We start from the raw sequence: 21,430 nt of genomic DNA, 5'->3' as shown, positions 1-21,430 counted from the left end.
TCAAAGAAGAGGAGTGACGTGCTGGCAATGGTAATTAGAGAAAATTCATCTGGTATAATGGATGCCTCAGAGACCAAGTCCTCTGTCAGGCCTTTCCCATTGTGAGGTGTTGAGGGATGGGATCAGCCAGGAAGAAATGGGAAGGAAGACAACCAAGAGACATTTCCAGGAAACAGTAAGAGGACTTGGTGACATCTCAGAAAAGGGAGTTGAAAAACAGACAGAGATTACCAGCCAGGGAGAGGCACGTGGTTGAAGGGAGGGTTCTGCACCAGGAGTCAGTCACATAGTGGTGGTGTGACTGTAAGCAAGTCCCCTCACCTCTCTGAGCCTCAGTTTCTCTCCTCTGCTAAAGGAGGGGTGTTGGTGATGAGAAGAATTTGTTGATAAAGTCCTTGCCAGCTCTAACATTCTAAGGGGCTGTGAAACTGGAAGAACAAGGAACAGGTAAGATGTGATGATGATGAACTTCCTTTTCACATATCATGCATATCATTCACATATCATTTGAGCCTTGTGTCAAATAAACTGAAGTAGGAATACCACAGACTTGCTAAATTTTGAAAAGAAGAAATAAATAATAATGCTGCCTTAAAAAAAAAAATGTGGCCAAGTTAAGAGCCACTGTTCTAGACCAAGTTTTTAAGCTAAATAAACTAATTAGGGTATTAGGTGATTTCACGGTAAAACACAATCTGTTTTCAAATAATTACATTTTCAAATAATTATCTTGGAAAAATGCAAGAAATCATCTTATACACAAAAATATATGAATGTTTTATAACAACCTGGTAATTGGGGTATATGTGTGAGGGGTAGGGTTGGGGGTAAACTGACAATTGGTAGCAAGAGTAGGGGGAGATAAGCTGACAATTGGGAGCAAGGGGCAGGATGCAAAAATAAAAGCTCTGAAGTATGATATTTTAGAGTTGGGCTTGTTTTTAAAAAGAGCTAATCACATTTTTGTCTATATTAGAATATATGTGCAGTTGGTTTAAAACACTGATACCAGGCCAGGCATGGTGGCTCAGGCCTGTAATCCCAACACTTTGGGAGGCCGAGAGGGGCGGATCACTTGAGGTCAGGAGTTCGAGAACACCCTGGCCAACATGGCAAAACTCTATCTCTACTAAAGACAAAAATTAGTTGGGCATGGTAATGGGCGCCTGCATTCCCAGCTACTCAGGAGGCTGAGGCAGGAGAATTGCTTGAATCTGAGAGGCGGAGGTTGCAGTGAGCCAAGATCACACCACTGCACTCCAGCCTGGGTGACAGAGTGAGACTCCATCTCAAAAAAAATTAAGAAAAAAAATAATAAAACATTGATAGCAAAAACTTAGGTTAGCTATAAACTGTTTAAAATATAGCCATAGCTAATTCTTATGACATTATGAACTGCTCAAAGGCAAAGGCCATTTCTTCTTTCTCTTTATGATCCCTTTGTGCCTGGCAACCTGTTTACACAAAGCAAGTACTTAACATATGGTTATGAAAGATTCTGACTGCTAAAAAGAAAGTTTTCCAAGAATCACAGTTACATCATAAAATATTTTAAGATATTGCCAAAGATTTACGAAGTGTTACTTTTTTTAATATTAGGCATCAATGGAGATACCTCTTTTTCTCTGCCTTGAAAGTCAAAAGATGATGCTATTATTATCAATGACAGCTAGTAGTTATTGAGCACGATCTTGTGTCAAAATCTGGACTTGATACTTTATGGGGATTATCATGGAATCTTCTCATGATCGTTCCATAAAGAAGAGGTGCTATCGGGATTATCATTTGCTGATGATTTTCCGGTGTTGTTCTCAGATTCTGTTGATGTTCTGACGTGATATCTGAGGTTTTCCAAAGCTCAGAAAAGGCTAAGGCCACCCAGCTCAATAAGTTGACAGGGGCCAGCCTCTGCTCCTCTAATTCCAACTTTTAATTTCTCACAACTCACCAAACTGAATCCTCCAGTCTAGGCCTAGTGTAAAACAAAAGTGGTAACAAAATACTACAGGGCTACTTCCAGAGTAGCGGTCAGAGTTCCACGGCTTGGAGACACAGATGTTGTCACTGTTTCAGTATAAGGTCAGAGGATAGTACATTCACTGTCAGGGTTGAGTAGATTCCTGGGGCTTCGTTTGTTCTCTCAGAACTCCCTCTTTGTCACCTACCTTGCAACAGGCACAGTAAATGGTCCAGGTTTCCCCTTGTAGTGCTGTAGCAGGGCAGAGGCAGGATATAGGAAACTTAGAGCCTATTCAAATGCAGTCACCTCCTCAGGAAGGCCCACAGGCCTAGAGCTCTCAAAGATCCTTCCAATAAAATACAATTCGGAAACTCCTATCAATCATCAGCCGGTATATGAGCAACAAACAAGACTATTCTTCTAGGACAGGTGACAGACTCTGCTGACAGAATAACCAGTCAGACTGGGTACTTAACATTGCTCTAAAGGTATTTAAATCCCTCACAATGAAGCAGGAGCCACGATATGCAACTTCTAAACTTGTGCACAGCCATCGTGTGGGCTGACTAGCCTTTGGATCGATTTTTTAGTATAAGGAAAAAACTTCAAGCACAGATAGCGATATAGGAGTTAAGAAGAAATCACTCAGGCAGATAGCAAGGGTATGGGAGTCCTTGGTAAGGTTTTTCTTTTTAATGAAAAGCCGCCCCAAATCATTTTCTAACGAACAGCAGCCTGCAAGCTGGGAGCTTGCACAGGTGAATGCTGGCAAGAACTAAGGATTAGACATGTTCAAGATGGCGGCTCCACCTTCCCTTCTCTGTCAGCCGCCTGTACGGTAAAGGAGCAGACAAGATGGCCCCATCAACTGGAAAGCCCATTTGCATAAGAAGATTAGGGTGGGGCAACAAGCCTTCCCCATGTAAACCTCATACCTGATTGAACCAATCTATGAGCTCTATGTAAATCAGACACTGGCTCTTGAAACCCTACTATGAAACTCGGGGCATTCACCACCAGCAGGTCCTTTCTGCTGGGAGACCCCTTCCTCTACAGAGAAAGCTGTTTCTCTTCCTCTTCTCTTCTACCTATTAAACCTCTGCTCCTAAACTCCTTGTGTATGTGTCCTAAATTTTCCTGGCATGTCCTAAATTTTCCTGGCATGTCCTAAATTTTCCTGGCATGCGACAGACAACAAACCTCAGGGTATATACCCCAGACAACCGTAGCTGCTTCAATACCAAATTGTTCAACTAAGAGTAGTTGCTGGTCAGAGTCTGCATTCGTCGGCCCACGGCATCTGTGAGGGGCCAAGTGACGGCATTGTAACCACAGAAGGTGTGGGGAAATGAGTGTGAGGGGTGCACCACCCTAAGGTGGCTCAGGAAAACCTCCCATGGATAAGCCTCCTCTCTCTCCTCCCCGTCTGCTGGCTGAAGAAGGTAGAATAACTTCCATCAGTCAGGGTTCCTGAATAATTCTGAATAATTGTGTGGTAAAGAACCCCTTGTTTTCAAGGTCATTCTTGTTGGTTAAAAAAAAAAAAAAAAAAAGGCCGGGCGTGGTGGCTCAAGCCTGTAATCCCAGCACTTTGGGAGGCCGAGACGGGCGGATCACGAGGTCAGGAGATCGAGACCATCCTGGCTAACACGGTGAAACCCCGTCTCTACTAAAAATACAAAAAATTAACTGGGCGTGGTGGCGGGCGCCTGTAGTCCCAGCTACTCGGGAGGCTGAGGCAGGAGAATGGCATGAACCCGGGAGGCGGAGCTTGCAGTGAGCTGAGATCCAGGCACTGCACTCTAGCCTGGGCGACAGAGCGGGACTCCGACTCAAAAAAAAAAAAAAAAAAAAAGCAGCAGCAGCTCTTGTGTCTCCTCACCCCCACCCTACACTACTGAACCTTACAGGAGCAGGTTGCTATTGCCATTGCTGACCTCAGTTTCAGGGGCTTGCTGATCTGTTACATGAACAAGTGAGTGGTACCTGGCCACACCAATACAAGTTTTAAGTGTGACTTGTATGGTATGTTGGGGTCAAACTTCCTATAACAATCACAACGGAGGGACAACTAGCCTGATGTTCAGGAAGTCTGGCTCTGTGATCACCAGCTATATGCACTGGAACAGGTCGCTTAATACTCTGAGTATTCAGTGTTAGTCCATAAATCTAAAATTATAATGGAATTCAATATAACTGTGTAATTATGTAATATGACTGTGTGTGGCTTAACATCTTTATTGAGATATAATCCACACATCATACACTCACCCGTTTAACACGTGGAATGCAATGGTTTTTAGTATATTCACTGAGTTGAAAGACCATCATCATTATCAATTTTAGAACATCTTCCTTACACCAAAAAAGAAACCTTATATCCATAAACAGTCACTCTCCATTTACCCCCAAGCCCCTAACCCACTAATCTACTGTCTTTAGATTTGCCTATTCTGAACATTTCCTGTAAATGTAAATAGACTCATACAATATGTGGCCTTTTGTGACCTTTCACTTAGCATAATGTTTTCAAGGTTTATCCATGTTCATCTGGACTTCATATTTTTTTCTTGAATAATATTTCATTGTATGGATATGTCACATTTATTTATTTATTCATCAGTTTTTGGACATGTTATTCCCGCCCCCCCCCCCCCACAACTTTTTGACTATTGTGAATGATACTGCTATAAACACTTGTGAACTAGTTTTTGCATTGACGTATGTTCTCATTTCCCTTGGGTATATACCCAAGAGTAGAATTGTTGGGTCATATGGTGACTCTATGTTTAATCTTTTTAGGACTTCCAGACCGTTTTCCAAAACAGCTGTACCATTTCCCCTTCCCACCAGCAGTATATGAGGATTTCAATTTCTTCACATCCTTGCCAATACTCTTCTGTCGTTTTGATTACAGCCATTCTAGTGGATGCAAAGTGGCATCTCATTATGGTTTTGATTTTCATTTCCCTGATGGCTAATGATATTCAGCTTCTTTTTATATGCATATAGCCCATTTATATACTTTTGGAGAAATGTCTTTCAAATCTATCGCTCATGTTTTAGTTGAATTATTTGTCTTCTTATTTTTAAGAGTTCCTTACATATTCAGTATACAAGATTCTTATTTGATATATGATTTGAAAGTGTTTCCTCCATTCTGTGGGCTGTCTTTTCACTTTTTTAATGGTGTTATTTGAAGCAAAAATGTTTTTATTTTGATGAAGTCTCATTCATCTATTTCTTCTTTTGTTGTTTATATTTTTGGTGTTTTATATGTTACATATTTATGCCTATGTTTTCTTCTCTTTTATCTCTTAGTTTAGGTCTTTGGTCCATTTTGAACTACTTTTTGTATATGGTGTGAGGTGAGAGTCTAACTTCATTGTTTCGCATGTGCCTACCCAGTTGTCCCAGCACCACTTATTGAAAAGACTACCTGACGAGTTAATGGGTACAGCACACCAACATGGCACATGTATATATATGTAACAAACCTGCATGTTGTGCACATGTACCCTAGAACTTAAAGTATAATAAAAAAAAAAAAAAAGAAAAGAAAAGACTACCTTTGTTGAACTGTCTTGGCACCTTTATTGAAAATTGACTGTATAAGTGAGTTCATTTCTGAACTCTCAATTCTAGTCCAATCTATATGTCTATGACTTATGTACAGATAGTACATAAAGTGTGCATACATAAAATCAAGTTAGAGATACCTCATGTGTCTTCAAGAGCCTGTCTTCAAATTTGGCCTAAAAATCTACAGAAATGAAAACCAGAATATTCCCCCTTCCTCCCTAATACTGTCCTTACATTCACTGCTTCTTCCTCATTCCTTCTGTTGACTAGTTTTATTGGCCCACAACCCCAATATGTGAATGTCTTGCCCCAAAGCAAAAGTTGAAGCTATTTCTTATGAGCAACTTAAGGGTTGCTAGAGAACCTCATCTTCCTTTTTAGGGTGGCACTACTTGTGGAAGAAGGGGAGAGAAAGGAGAAATCTTTCAAATTTTAGGGCAAGAAGAAAAATTCTGTCTTGTGGGAGACAAAAAAAAAAAAAAAAAAAAAAAAGAAAAGAAAAAGAAAAAACAGAAACCACCCCACAAAAATCTGGGAACAAACAATCCTTTCTTTTATACTACTTTGTGCCTTGCAGAACATATGAAAGTTGTTTTGTGGAGGCATTTGCTATCTGAGTTGTTATTCAGGAAATCACCAACTATAAATCTTGGTCTGTATCATACAGTGCTGTATGGAATAAGTATTCTGACAGTAGAACTGCTGGCCAAGAACAGAAAAGTGTGTTTTATCTGCATAAACCCTGTTTTAATGCAGTGCCCTGTTCTACGAACTTCCAAGTATCACAAGTCAATTTTTCCCCTAATATTTTAAAAATCAGCATATAAGACATATTCTAAAAGAATATAAGAATATGTGGCCTTTGTTTTTATGTATAGCATAGTTGGTCATTTTTCACCTTCTGTGTCAACAGGCAGTAAAAGCATCAGAAGGACTAAGTTAAGTTCTCATGGCAAAACTTTTCATCAGCTGGAGGCCAGTGCAAAACTGCCACCATGATTCCATTAGCCTTATTAGCTCAGGGGGACGTGGCTGTAGGAACCTACCCTGCAAAACTGAGGTGTGCATCTATGGGCCCCCATCCTTCTCTCATACAAAACTTACTTGGTTCACTCTAAGAAAGTGACATGAAAGGCTAATTTTTTTAATTTAGTAAAATTTTTGCTTTGCTTTAAGAATGCTATTTTCCTTAAAACACAGGCACACAATACCATGAGAAGAATCAACATATGACTTCAAGATCTAGTAGGAGTGGAGGAGACTTCAGAGGACTTACGTCTCACTCTTCTCTTTCAGGGGGCGATGATATAGTATAATCTGTTGAGTTTGGCAAGATTCCCCAAACTGTGTTGCAATGAACGCTGACTCAGATGCTAAGAGAGACTATTGCTAGAAATACGGACATGAAAGGTGATTCTAGTGAGATTTTAGACAGAAATGAGAATGTATTGTTAGACACTGAAGAAAAGGCAATCCTTGTTATAAAATGGCCAAGAACGTCGCTGAATTGCGTTTTTGTGTTTTGTGGAAGGTAGAGCTTGTAAGTGACAACCTTGGATATTCTGCTGAGATTTCTAAGCCAAGTGTTGAAAGCCTGCTGTGCTTTCCTTGCCACTTTCCTTTCTCCTTACCTGCTTCTAGCAAAGTGCGAGAGAAGTGAGAGAAATTAAAGAAAAAATTGTTAGGCTAAACAAACCAGAACTTAAAGATCTGGAAAATTCTCAGCTTATCCATATTGCAAGAAAATGAGAATGTGTTCTAGAGAGGGCACCAACGGTGTGACTGAACAATCGCTCCCTAAAGAGTGACAGTGGGACTCACAGATCTAATCAGTCATCTCAACAGAAGGCAGGAATAGAGATGGGGTTCTACCAGCAGCAGAAACACTGCTGACTTGGACTAAAGGGGACAGAGACAGGACACAACAGCACTAGGCTTCTGAGATGCTACAGGATGGGACAATAGATCTATCTGGCTCTGGGTGTGAGCATGTATTATCCTTCAAGAAAAAGGAAGAATGGTCCCTAAAGCTGCTACTCTCACCCCACACTGAAAGTGTTCAGGCCTAGGGGGCGAGGAAGTGTCTCTTCCATTTCAAAGGGGGAGGCTGTCTCTGTCTCAGTGTCAGTGAGTCAGGCTGTCATTGTCCAAGGCCTCAAAAGCAAGGCTACCACCTGGGGCCTTGAAGAAATTCTGCCAGCCCAATGGGTCTGGAGGACAGATCATCATGTAAAAAGAATTATTCTCAGGCCTTAAAATCGAACATAATTTGCCCAGTTAGGTCTTGGATTTGCTTTGGACCCATGACCCTTTTTTCTTCCTTCCAAGTTCCCCTTTTGGAATGGGAATGTCCATCCTAAGCCTGTCCCCATCATTGTATTTTGGAATCAAATAATTTGTCTGGTTTCACAGGTTCACAGCTGGAGAAGAATTTTTGCCGCAAGACAAATCATGTATCTTGAGTCTCACCCACCTTGAGGTAGATGATATTTAGATGAGATTTGGGACTTAGAATTGACAGTAGAATGGGTTAAGGCTTAGGCTGTTGAATGCAGGTGAATGTATTTTGCTGTGAGGAGGACATGAATTTTGATGGTGCAGAGGGCAGAGTGTTATGGGCAGAACTGTGTTCCCCTCCCCAAATTTATATGTTGAAGTCCTAACCCCTAATACTTCAAAATGAGACTGTATTTGAAGACAGGGCCTTTAAAGAGATGGTTAAGTTAAAACGAGGTGATTAAGCCAGGCTGCTGTCCTTATAAGAAAAGGTGCTTAGGGCGCAGAGAGCTCCCAGGGCTGCATGCTCAACAGAGGGAAGACAGAAGGACATAGTGAAAGGGCCATCTGCAAAGCCAAAGACAGAGGCCTCAGAAGAAACCAAACATGTTGACACCTTGCTCTTGGATTTCCAGCCTCCAAAACTGAGAAAGTAAATTTCTGTTGTTTAAGCCTCCCAATCTGTGGTATTTTGTTTATGGCAGCCTGAACAAACAAATACACTAGCTAAAACATCAGCTCCCATCATCCTCTAAAATTCCTCACCCAATTTTCTCTTCACTACATTTATTACTACCTGGCAGACTAGATATTAATACTTATTAGTTTGACTGGCTCACCCAGTTAGACTGTAAATTCTACGATAGCAAGGACCTTACCTATCTTGAGAGGCATCTAACACAATGGTTGAAAGCACACACTCCAGAGTTCGATGCCTGAGTCTGAACCAAAGCTCTGCCACTTACCAGTTACGTGCCCCTTGGGTAACTGAATTAATCTGAGTCTGTTTCCTGATCTATAAAATGGGATAATAATAGAACTGCTTCCAAAGGCTGTTATGAGTTAATAGGAGAAAAGCACTAGAACAGTGCCTGGCATATAGTAGGTACCGTTCATGGTAGCTATTGTAGTTTTTACTGCTCACCACCATATCCCAGACCATCCCCCTGCCTGACTGCCAATGTAATTCACTGTTCACACCTGACCTTCGGCACTATTTGTTTAGTTCATACCTGCCAATGTAATTCACTGTTCACACCTGACCTTCGGCACTATTTGTTTAGCCATATAGACTTCCTTGTGCAGGAAGTATGCCAGCATTTTGACTATCAAACATGCTTTCTTCTCCCGTCCCAGTCTGTTGCACCCCCTGAACAAATCCACTCCTCCTGCTAAACACATCCTATTGCCTTACACCAAATACAGTCTTAAATGGCATTTAGTAGGGGCTATGTAAATATTTACATATGTTCAGGAGAGGCGGGTTTCTGCTATAATGAGACTCCCACTCTACTGATAATGCCAATGGCAAACAATTACAGCTCACATTTACTTAGCACATAGGCTAGCACTTAGCAGGTACTTGGCACTTATATGAATGTATTCTCACACTAACCTGATGAGATTGATATCACTCCCCTTTAATAGAGAAGGAAGAAAAGGCTCAGAGAGTTAAGTAATTTGCTCAAGATTACACAGCTAGTAAGCAGCTGGGCTGGGATTTAAATTCAGGTTGTCACCTCTACAGGACATCTCTCAGCCACTCTGCTCTGACAAATCATTTAAGATCAATAGGGTGAACAGGGCTTAAGCTCACTTCCTAGGAATGTTCTCTTCTTAAGCAGAAGCCTTAGGCGAAACCTTTTCTAAAGCTAAAATGAGCCAATTCAGATCTTCATAAACTATGCTTTTGCAAAGCCAGGTATGCCTGTGCTTTAAGACAAGATGAAGGTGAATATACTCTTTAGGACTGGCTGAAGAGACTGCGGTCACTTTCAGAAGCATCTGTGGGGGTACAGCTGTGTTCACTGGACCTCAGATCCCCAAAAATCAGGCTTCAAACTTGGTTCTGCAACTGTATTCATCTTTATTACCTTGCGGTACAACAATCTCTCTGGGCCACAATTTCCTCTATCAGAAAATTGGGTACAATACACACTACCTCACAGATAAGTCATGAGAATGAAAGCAGATGCTAAATGTGAAATCACCTAGGGAAAAAGTACCCAGCATGCAACAGGTCCTCAGGAAACAATTGTTAACAAAATGAAATTAAAAGGAGGTAGGCAAATGGGCACCAGTTTAAAGTGTAATGCTACCAAGGATTTATCACACTGTTCTCCACAGAGCAGCCTGGCCACACTGACCTGAACATAGGAGATCCAATGTCTTCTAGGTGGAGACTACTGTGGGACGTGACACCCTGTAGGAAAATAAGCTGACCAAAGGGCCTTGGAGAACTGAGCTCAAAAACGGGACTCTGTCAACCTGCCTTCCCTAGAACTTGCTACAGGGGAGACTGAGCTGTCATGTCTGTTTGCAGTGCAAAGCACCTTCAGTTTTACCAAATAACCACGAGCTGGGGTGCAGAGGAAAAGTAAAGAAGAGAGAACCGAAAGTACTCAGCAGAAGTTTCCTGGCACATCAACACTCATCTGAGGCTTACGCATACATTTTGGTCTAAATAACAACTTAAGACTTGATGAAGCAGATTCTCCTTCCTGGGTTTGTCTACACTGTGCACATGCTCTAACCACAAAATAATCACTGTTCTTGCACTTTTAAACATGTCTTTGCCCCAACGTAGGCAGGAAAATGAAAGCAACGAGCTTAATAAGATCATTGTAAACTTACTTAAATTGCCACAACTCCTTCCTACACTTGACTTCCCTCTTCTAAGCCCCAAGCAAGTATTCAATATGGAATTGTTAAATAATGGACATTCCAGAACACCAAGAGAATGCCATAGCTGAAGCCAGGCCATATTTCGACATATAAGAAACATAACTGGCAAAAGCTGTATCCAGTATCAATTTCCTTCCTTCTCTTCCTCCCCTTAAACTACAGGTATCTTATGTCCAAAGTTAACCCTTTCTTGGAGGTGGTGAATCAGGGAGAGTTACACAGACTGATTCCTCTACAGCCTAAAGGATCAAAAGAGAATAGCTCTCAGCAGATAGTGTGAAGTAATAGCACAGTGAAAAATTGAACTGTGAGGAATGTCATGTTAATACCATATTTGCAGTGCTTTCTTCCTCTAGCTACGTTCTTTGTCCAGCCCTTTTTGATTTCCCCCACCTCCACTACCAGCTGTGCCAAGGAAGTGACAAATGGGGACTCACTAGATGCCATCAATCATTGTCACCAAGAAGAGAAAAAAGAATCCAACATATGTTCTTGCAAATGCCTCCCACTCTCCACTCCCACCTCTTCCTCTTCACTGACACACAATCTTTATAAGCAGTAAGCCAACTTTTTAAATATCCCTTGAGTGAAAACGTTTGAGGCACAGATAGGAGGAGCATCCCAAGCACCATTCTTTCCTGATTTGCGTGTCCGTAGTTACAGTTCTCAGTGCAAGTGGCAAGACCAAGGCAGGGTTACCCACCAATGAGTTACTGCCAATCCTGACTACAGACAGCAGAAGGGCTGCTGATGATTAAACCAATGCTGCTCTTGTGCCAGGCGGGACAGAGGAACAGAAAGATGTACAATACAGGTAGCAGATGGTACTCTCTGCAACTCATTCTGACGACAGAACAGGAGTTTCCTATTTGTCTGCTGACTACCATGATGCTTGATAGATCAATTCCTATGGCAACAGCTCTAAGTATAATGCACTACAAATAAAAAAGGGTATTTTGTTTTGTTGTTTTTTTTGAAATGGAATCTCGCTCTGTCACTCAGGCTGGAGTGCAGTGGCGTGATCTCAGCTCACTACAACCTCTGCCTCCCACGTTCAAGCGATTCTTCTGCCTCAGCCTCCTGAATAGCTGAGATTACAGGCACATGCCACCACACCTGGCCAATTTTTGTATTTTTAGTAGAGATGGGGTTTCACCATATTAGCTAGGCTGGTCTTGAACTCCTGACCTCAAGTGATCTGCCCACTTCGGCCTCCTGAAGTGCTGGGATTACAGGTGTGAGCCACCATACCCGGCCAAAAAGGGGTGTATTAAATAGATATAGAAACCTGTGTTCATTTCTGGGAATAAAGCAAGAGGTAGAGTGTGGCCACTTCCATCACAGGCCGTAGGAGAATTTTCTCTGGCTCAATAATCCCCTATTGGGCATCTATTCTGGCTAAAGAAAAAGAAAATCAATAAAGACCAATGATATGCACGTAACCACAATGATGTTAAAAAATAAAAAACTTAGTTGTCTGATGACAGGAGAGAGTGTGAAGTGATAACTCATTATATAAATGGAATACTATACAGCCATTAATATTTATGGCAGATTAGCAAAATGGAGGAAAGTTGACATAGTAAAGTGAGTAAAACAGTAACACAAAAGTACATGCACTTTTTGTCATGTGTGTCAACATGAGAAAAAACCTGGGTAAAAAGTCACCACAATTGCTTCAACTATTTTCCAAATCTCAGTTTGGCCCTACAAAGACAGGCAGCAATGAAGTAGATTCACACCTAGCAAAATGGATGGAACATTCAAAGCCTAGTAAAAAAAAAACTAAGGAACAGAATGAGGTAGATATACCATTTGCATAAATTAAAAATACTTACACACAAAACAAGATACATTGCAAGAATACACACAAATCTAAATGATACATTGTATACATATCAGAATGTTGCCTATGGGAGGGAGGGAACCAGGGATAAAAGGAAATAACTTTTAGGGGTCCAGCACAAACCAGCGCCCACCATGTGCCCAGAGATACTGTACCATGACCTAAAGAGAGTGGTCAGCTTAACGTTTGCCCCGAGGTCCTTCAGCAAGGCTAGGCATGGTTTTAAGATTGTACCGTAAACTGGTGCAATTTCAGACCACCACACATTTCCTCTCCACGGCAATGCCCCTTGCTCCCAAAGAGTAGCTGCCTTTTATGATGCCACTTCTGTTCAGTCCATTTCTAATTTTCCTTCTGTTTAACAAGTTTGAAAGGCTGCAGGAAATCATCATTAATGAGAAATATTTAATCATATTGCTACTGTATACACATCCATGTTACACAACAGTATAACAATTGTATAGTTATATATATTTATGTGTATATATGTATGTATATGTAGAGATAGCAATATAGAAGAAAACTGTAGATACGTATATATGTACTGTATATAACTACATATGTATATATGTACTGTATGTATATACATATATACTGTATATAACTACATATATGCTATAGATATGTATATATGTATTGTATATAAATACATACATACTGTATACAACTACATATAGTTCTATCTCTATACAGTTATCTATAAACTATAGATAACTATTCAGAAATTATTCCCACTAGGCTACAAAAGAAACTGGCAATAGTGTTTACCTCTGGGAAGGGGAACTGGATGAGAGGAAGATACAATTTTCACTGTCCCCTCCTTTGGGCCTTTTAAATTTTGTACCACGTGTATATATGACCAAAAAAAAAATTAGAGCACTTAATTAAGCAACCACTCACTCTGTATACATACATTACACAGTAGACTTAAGAAGTAAAGTGTTCCAACTATACCAGAAGCAATAAAAATCTGACCAAGTTCTCTCCAAGCTACATCCTGGTTTGCCTTAGCTAGATCCATCTCTACCCAGCACAACCACAGGCAGCTCACAAGGTGGCAGCATTCGCTGCTGTGCTTGGCTATAAGTCCTTGATTTTATATGTAGGTTAATAATCAATTAGAGCCCTGCCACCCAGAATATCCTCCTAGGACCCAAGTCGGCTGGGAACTGCTATCTCTGTCAAGTGGCCCTGTTCTTGTGTCTCAGTGCTTCTTGGCTCTGAGGATTGTAGACTCTCTTGTGAACCTTCATGGGCTGTAGGAACCCCTGGGGGATTCAGGGTCTTTACTCCTTGACAAAGAAGGCATGTTAAAAATTGTTTCAAATGAAGGTTCTTATCTTAGAAGTCAGTTTATTTCCTGTCTGCCAGCTTTTTGGTCAGATCAGCAGACATCTGGGGTGCCGTGCCTATGGGAGCAGGAAGATGACGACGGGCCGCCAGGGGAGCGTGGCTTTGGACTGGCTAGAAAGTGATGCCTACGGGGACCCATTCCTACACATGTTCAGGAGTGGGGCATGTGAACTGCTACCCACAGTGAATTCTCACTCAGAAAGCCTTGCAGGTGCCTAGGAGTTTCCAGACAGATCATTAAGTACCATTTCACTTGCCTAACAATTTCATTATTGTTCTGTATTGACATAGACATCAGAAATGGAGAAAACTTCTTTCCATGGCACACCCTAATGGGGGGAAATGTAAATCAACCTAACCAAAAAAAAAAAAAAAAAAAAAAAAAAAAAAAAAAAAAATCCAAACTCGTCCCACCTACCTTGAGAAATAAAAGACAAGTGGAGCTTTTAGGACGGAGGGGCAAGATGAAGCCGGAAAACAAACTGTTACAAAATAAGAAAATACAAGTCCAAACTCACAACTGACTACTATGCCCAGTTAGGAAAAAGAAGACAGATAAGAAGAGACTGATAGATGCAGAAAGAAACTGGCTGAGAAGCGGAAGATAAACACATGCACCATGGATTTCCCTGACAGGAAGCACAAATCATCAGGACTGACTTGGTGACAACGAGGTTCCCAGCTCCATCATCTGGGCAAATGATCAGCAGCTCCTCAGAGAAACATGCCGGAGGGCGAGACGCCAGAGGGCGAGACGCCTGAGCGCGGAGGCGAGGAGGCTGGTCCACCCAGGCTCCGAGGCCCACTTGCACATTTACATCCCTCTGACCACCATCCAGCACTGGCTCTTGATCACTGAAACGCTTCACCTTTAATGAAGTCATTAGTGACCACACAGAGAGACGGGCTGAAAACCACAAGGGGTGTCATGCGAAGGTTTGAGGGAAGAGGAGCTGGTTATAAGAGAACTCTATTCCACTCTGGCCTTCTTAAGTTTCAGGAAATATGGCTTGAGCAGCAGTACAGCCAGCCCTGTGCAATAACAAATCATGCTGCGAGGGTGTTCTGGGCCGGCTTGGGTTTCACAATGCCTCCATTTCATGGCTGTGACGCAGCCTCACCCTACACCTTCCAGTACTGATTATCTGTAAGACACAGGATCTGAAGCGGCCAATTATCATCGTCACAATCTAAACAGCTACAGCCACTGCTAACTGTATTTCCTGACCACAGACATGAAACATTTGTATTTCTTATGCCTTAACTCTAGGACATACAAAGGCTATTAAATGAATGAGCACACACACAGATATAAAGTCCTTGTATATGTGAAAAGATTTCTCTATAACATAAACAGTGGACACAACTAGCAAGCAGAGGCCTACAATTAGGTAGCAATAACAGAGGAGCCACTCTATGTTAGAATGTGGTAGAGCTAAAAGGGTGTATCTACCTGATGGGCAGATGCAAAACATGATATCCAATTGTTCCAGGTATGAGGAAACAGATTTAAAGCAACTTTTAACCAGTAGAAACCAATCTGTTGATAAGACCCGTCCCTCAAGGGGCTCAAGGGATGCAAGGATAAATGAGGAGATTTCAGATTTTATCAGGCAAGGAAGTGTCAGTGGAGGTATTAAGTAGCTAGGTAGAACAGAAGTATTAGTCATATCTAATCACCTCAATTATTTATATAAGTTGGAATAAATCCAAACTAACTTTAGCCTCAGAAAATCCACTGTAACAGGGCTTGGAAACAGGTACCTGCAGGGGTGAGGCCGGTACTGGTAAGGAACAAAGCTGGCTGGGTGGGGGTTGTAAGCAACTTGGCTCTAGCTCACAGCTACTTGTGAAAATGTGGACCACAAGGGCCTGAGCTTTGGGATTTCCTAAAAAGTGGAAGATTCAGATTTTTTATGAGTTCTTCTGATTTTTAAATGCTCACAACTAACTGAAAAGTAGTGGCCAGGCACAGTAGCCCATACCTGTAATCCCAACACTTTGGGAGGCCAAGGCAGGAGGACTATTTGTGCCCAGCAGTGTGACACCATCTCTATAATTTTTTTTTTTAATTAGCAGGGCATGGTGTTGCATGCCTGTAGTCCCACCTACTTAGAGGGCTGTGGTGGGAGCATTGCTGCAGCCCAGGAGGGTGAGGTTTCAGTGAGCTGTGGTTGCATCACTTTGTGCTAGTCTGGGTGACAGAGCAAGACACTATCTCAAACACACACACACACACACACACGCACGAAAAATAAACATTCTGCACGTTGAATCAATCACATCTAAAACTCTTATTACAGTATTTCAAAGGAGGTGAAACTATGCTCTGTATGTTCTCACATAGGTGAAGGTGGGTTATGAGTTTGTAGGGGAGAAGTTGCTCTTTCCAGCATTCTTGAAAAATAGAGCTTTCTTAATGATAAGCAGCTATATAAAAGTAGAACTGGGATATCAGGGAAACGCACATCAAACCATAAGGCAATATTACTTTATTAAGATGGCTACTGGTTTTAAAGAAACAAAAAATAACAAATGATGGTGAGGATGATGAGAAATAGAAATTGAAACACTTGTGAACTGTTAGTGGGAATGTAAGATGGGGCAGCCACTGCGGAAAACAGTTTGGTGGCTCCTCAAAAAGTGAAACGTAGAATTACTTTGTGATCCAGTATAGGTATTATAATATCCCCAAAGAATTAGAAGCAAAGACTCAAATATACACTTGCACCCCATATTAATTGCAGCATCAGTCATGGTCACCAAAACATGGAAGCAACTCAAGTGCCCATCAACAGATGAATAAACGAAATGTGGTATATATCCATACAACACAAAATTACTCGGCCATGAAAAGGAATAAAATTCTGATAAACGCCACATGAATGAAACTTGAAGACATGACACTAAGTAAAAAAGCCAGACAAGCACCAAAGGACACATATATTCTATAATTCCACTTATATGAGGTACCTAAAGTAGGCAGATCACAGAGGCAGAAAGTAGAATAGAGGTTACCGGGGGCTAGGAGGAGGGGGAATAGGGAATTATTTTCAATAGATACAAAGTTTCAGCTTTGCAAGATAAAAATTTCTGGAAATGGAGAATGGTGACGTTGCACAATGTTGTAAATGTACTTAATGCCTCTAGATTGTACATTTAAAAATGGTTAGAATGGTAAATTTTACATTATATATATTTCATCATGATAAAAAAAAGAAAAGCTGTGATATGTGTGGAGAAGATAGGTGTCTTTCAAAAGGAGGTGCCTTTCTTACATGATGGCTTTTTCTGCAATCAATACAGAAATAAGCACTATCACTCATTAGACATTAGAGTCTGGCTATGCCCTTGATGAAGTGTTAGGACCTTATTACTTCCTGGGAACCTTGCTGCTCTACAGGAATCTTCCCCAGGGCTATCATGTATGGTTGTGTAGGTGGCACACTGTACACCAGAACCTAGTCCGGGGGCCAGCCTGTGTGCTACAGGCCAGGTCCTGTGCCTGGAGGAGGGAACATCTTTTCCTTCTTGAAAAGGCACTATAGGCTAAGAGTAGCCCTGATGTTCTGCAGGCTCAAATTGGTCTTCTCTTCTTACTTCTGTTCATGGTACCCTCTCCTTTCATGGATCCCAGGTTGACGCTGTAAAGTCATTCCCTGTTCTCATCCCAGTGTGCTGTTGGCTGCCAGCAACTCTGTGCCTCTCTCCCATTTCATCCCCTCCTTCCCATTCCCACTACCACTTACCATGGTCAGGCCCTTTGACCTCTGGTCTGAACACTGACCTATAATCTAGCGCTCCACACCTCCATCTCCTCCTCCCCTGGATGATCTAGTTTCCATACTCTGCCACCAGATTAACTTTTCCCAAAAAGAGCTAGCCATTTCACTCATACCCTCCCAGTGGTTTCCTTTTTCTTTCTTGTATCTGCTTAATGCATGAACAATGAAGTAGCTTACCTGAACCTAATCATCAACTCTGCTATTTAAAGTAAGACTTTCCATTTATTTTGACTGTCCATTTCTTAGGTGACTATGAAGAGGAAGCAGCAAGTCAAACAATCCATCCAAGAGAACACACCTTTATACTTCTAAGTCACTGGCATAGAGTCAGGAGGGGGAAGCTGAAGAAAACTTGGGGAGCTTTGAACCTCCAATTCCTACAGCTAATTAAAATGATGTCCATGGAGACCCCTACCACACCTTTCCAAGGTAAAATACATTTTAAGCCTACTGATCGAATCTGACACAAATGCCAGTAAATATTAGCATGGTCCTGCCCTCCCTCTGCTACTGCAGGAAAGGATGCACAGGAAGAACATCCTGGGCACTACATGAAGGGTTGGTACAGAAAGAGAATATTACTAACTTAAAGAAGATATTATTAAGTAGGCTGTTTCCCATTTTCTTAGAATACAACCAAGGCCAAAGCTGAGCACAACAGGGCTAAGTACCCTACTTAGAAAGCCATAAACAAGTAGGGTCAGACGCTGCCCCCTACGGCTTCCCCGGGAGGTCAGAGGACCAGTCTTACTACCTGACCACAGCCCCTCTTCCCATGCAAGGAAAGGGAGAAAGGTTGATGTTGGCTTTATAGGGAGGGCAAGTTTCTAGTGCAGGTTACTGTCTGCTTCCCCAACCAGTTAGGGGTTGGGGGCTTCCAAGAGAATCACTAGGAGAGGCTAGGGTACCTGCAAGGAGGAGAGATGAGCATCTTGTTCCTAATCTGATTGCTGGCTGAGCTGAAGACTTCACAGTTCCCCACTCCCTTCCAGGCTGGCACTGCAGCAGAATGGAGCATGTCAGGGGGTAGGGGGAACTTGGCATCCAGTCCCTGGAGTGGGGGCACACCCATGAGCATGAGACTGGTACCCATTTTTGAGCCAGAGATTTGGGAGTGGCAGGCCCACTGCGGGAGCCACATGCAAGCAGAGCCTCAAGGGAATGTTCCAGGAAAGAAGACTGGAATATTTCTGCTCCACTTCAGTTCCCTACAACCCCTGGACAGACAGAGAGGACTGCAGTAACTCACACAGTTCCTTTTGAAGGAGTGTTGAGGTCACAGGGGCAGGAGCCCTTGGGCTGCCAGGCAGCTGATGGGCCAAGCACAGGGACACTCACTAGAAGGAGGAGTTGAAGCCAGATGGGGCATGAACACCCAGCAATACCAAAGGGGGACATTGCTGTCCTCTGCATAGGCTGCTCACAAACGAGGCTGAAGTAAAGTCAAACACAGCCCCAAGAGAGTTACACATCACCTGAACAGACACCCCAGCATCAGAACAAACCACACAAAAGCAGCAGACTACGAGAGGCACTTTCTCACCACCAACTCCGCTTAGTGAGTTAAATACTTATTAGTCCCTTGCTCCCCATTTCCATCCTCTCCTCTCCACCCCAGCATCCCGGAGGAGCTAGAGCTCAGAAGAGAGAGTAGGAGAGGCACACAGGTTGAACTGGATATGAGATTAGGAGATTTAGAAAGATGAAGCAATGATAGAATATGCCCAATCCACCATTCAAAGACTGGAAGAGGGGATTTAACAGGCACAGTTGTAAGCAGTGCCTAGAGAAAGTTAAACCCATTTCATGCTGTTAGCCCCACTGAATTGGGTGAGACTTCCTAAGAAACCAGTGATGCTGACATGGGGCTAAACAAACATCAATTACAAACTCTCCCTAGATAAACTGGGTGCAGTTGAAAAACAGTCCCAGATTACAACAGAATTGTAATCTGGCTGGAGGCAGGCAGAGGTCAGCTCTGGGTCCCTCATGGCCACTCTCCATGGAGAGGACTCAGACTACTTCCATTGCCCTCAAAGCGTATGTGGCAGCCGCCTGGACTCAATGGCTCTACACTTAAACCTTACCCCTTGATATGGATTGGCTGTGTCCCCACCCAAATCTCATCTTGAATTGTCGCTTCCACAATTCCCATGTGTCATGGGAGGGACCCAGTGGAAGGTAATTGGATCATGGAGGCAGGTCTTTCTGGTGCTGTTCTCATGACAGTAAATAAGTCTCATGAGATCTGATGGATTTATAAAGAGGAGTTCCCCTGCACAAGTCCTCTCTTGTCCGCTGCCATGTAAGAAACACCTTTGCTCTTCCTTCATCTTCTGCTGTGATTATGAGGCCTCCCCAGACACGTGGAACTGTGAGTCTTTTAAACCTCTTTTGCTTTATACATTACCCAGTCTCAGGCATATCTTTATTAGCATCATGAGAATGGGCAAATACACCCCTCCTCTACACTCAAATACAACATCTACTTTGTAGCAGGTAATATGCATTACTTTACCCAACAGCTCTGCCAAGTAGTGGTGGTACCGCATATTACAGAGGTTACTTAATCTGGGTGCTGCCCCAAGGGTCCAGATTATGAGACCAGGATCCCAACAAAGTCTGACTCTAAACAAAATACACGCTAGTTCTAGCCCATCACACAGACCTGCATGTTGATAGAAGATCAAAGAGGGGTAAAATGAGCCCAGAAAAGAGCTGCAAACACCCATAGTGATTTTAGAATTGGCAGCTGCTCACAAGTAGTCTAAAAATGCAAACAAGTTTATTTACATTTTTAAATCATTAAAATCCAGCATTGTGATAGGATATTGTAATAGAAAAACTAAGTCAATACTTCCACCGTCTTCCCTACTAACTCAGGAACAATACCAATACTCGACAACTACAGTCTGACCTTTAGCAGAAAGACAAAAGCACTATTGAAGAAAAAAAAAAAAAAAAAAAACTAGTTGTGAACAGAATGCACCAGAACTCAAACTTGCCAAGCTGTCTGCACTTTGGAATTTTGCAGTGTTTAATGTCAAGAGTCCAAAGTTGGCCTTGTGGGTCCCTCTGAAATAATACCTTAATATCACTATTACTACCCAGTTTTATAGGTGGCATTTGAGATAATCAAAAGTGGCTGGAAGCCACTGCACATTATACTATTCCGGACAGGCCTTTATTCACTTTTTAAAAGCATAAACCAGGAGACTTATCTTAACCAAAATTATCTCAGAGTCAACTTCCATTGGCTGAATCACTATGCAAATATCAGGGCTCTGAGTCATTGAAAATTGTTGAAAGGAATTTGGTTTAGTAAGCATAAGATCTTTTTCCTAGAAACGTAAGCTGTGTTTTAAAAGGTGTTCACAAACTTTGCCCTCAAGATAGCTCTGGTATAGAACTTGCCAAGTAAACTTATTACAAATTAAAATGACAGCAACCGATTTCAAAATATCCCAAACTACCAAATTCCCACCGCTACTATTCTTCCCGCAGTGATACTAGAAGGGAAAATTCTATATATTTATGTTTCCAGTTTTCAGAGTTATGGAACTTCACAGTTTACACCTCTTACACAAAGCTCTGTCTGTTTTCTGAATCACTTTCTACAGGTAAAAAATAAGTGGAGAAGGAGCTAACACTTAAATTTGAGATAAAAAGCCATGCCTTACCAATTTTTTTTTTTTTTTTTTTGAGACAGAGTTTCACTCTTGT

At 42.0% G+C, this 21,430-nt stretch overlaps 1 protein-coding gene across 5 annotated transcripts in view; it reads right to left on the bottom strand.

The window, feature by feature from the left end:
• Positions 1 to 21,430, bottom strand: part of IQGAP2 (IQ motif containing GTPase activating protein 2) — a 311,257-nt gene that overhangs the window by 151,725 nt on the left and 138,102 nt on the right. The window contains exon 1 of one of the 5 annotated variants that reach the window (XM_031666248.1): positions 10,673 to 10,710. The exons of the other annotated variants lie outside the window; for them this stretch is intronic. The gene's annotated coding sequence lies outside the window, so the exon portion shown is untranslated. Of the gene's footprint in view, positions 1 to 10,672; positions 10,711 to 21,430 lie in introns of those variants that run through there. 5 annotated transcript variants of the gene reach the window in all.

This window comes from Papio anubis, chromosome 5 (assembly GCF_008728515.1).
Source record: "Papio anubis isolate 15944 chromosome 5, Panubis1.0, whole genome shotgun sequence".
In the NCBI taxonomy this organism is placed as follows: Eukaryota; Metazoa; Chordata; class Mammalia; order Primates; family Cercopithecidae; genus Papio; species Papio anubis.
The sequence above is the reverse complement of the archived record's forward strand: the minus strand, read 5'-3'. Positions and strand labels throughout refer to the sequence as shown.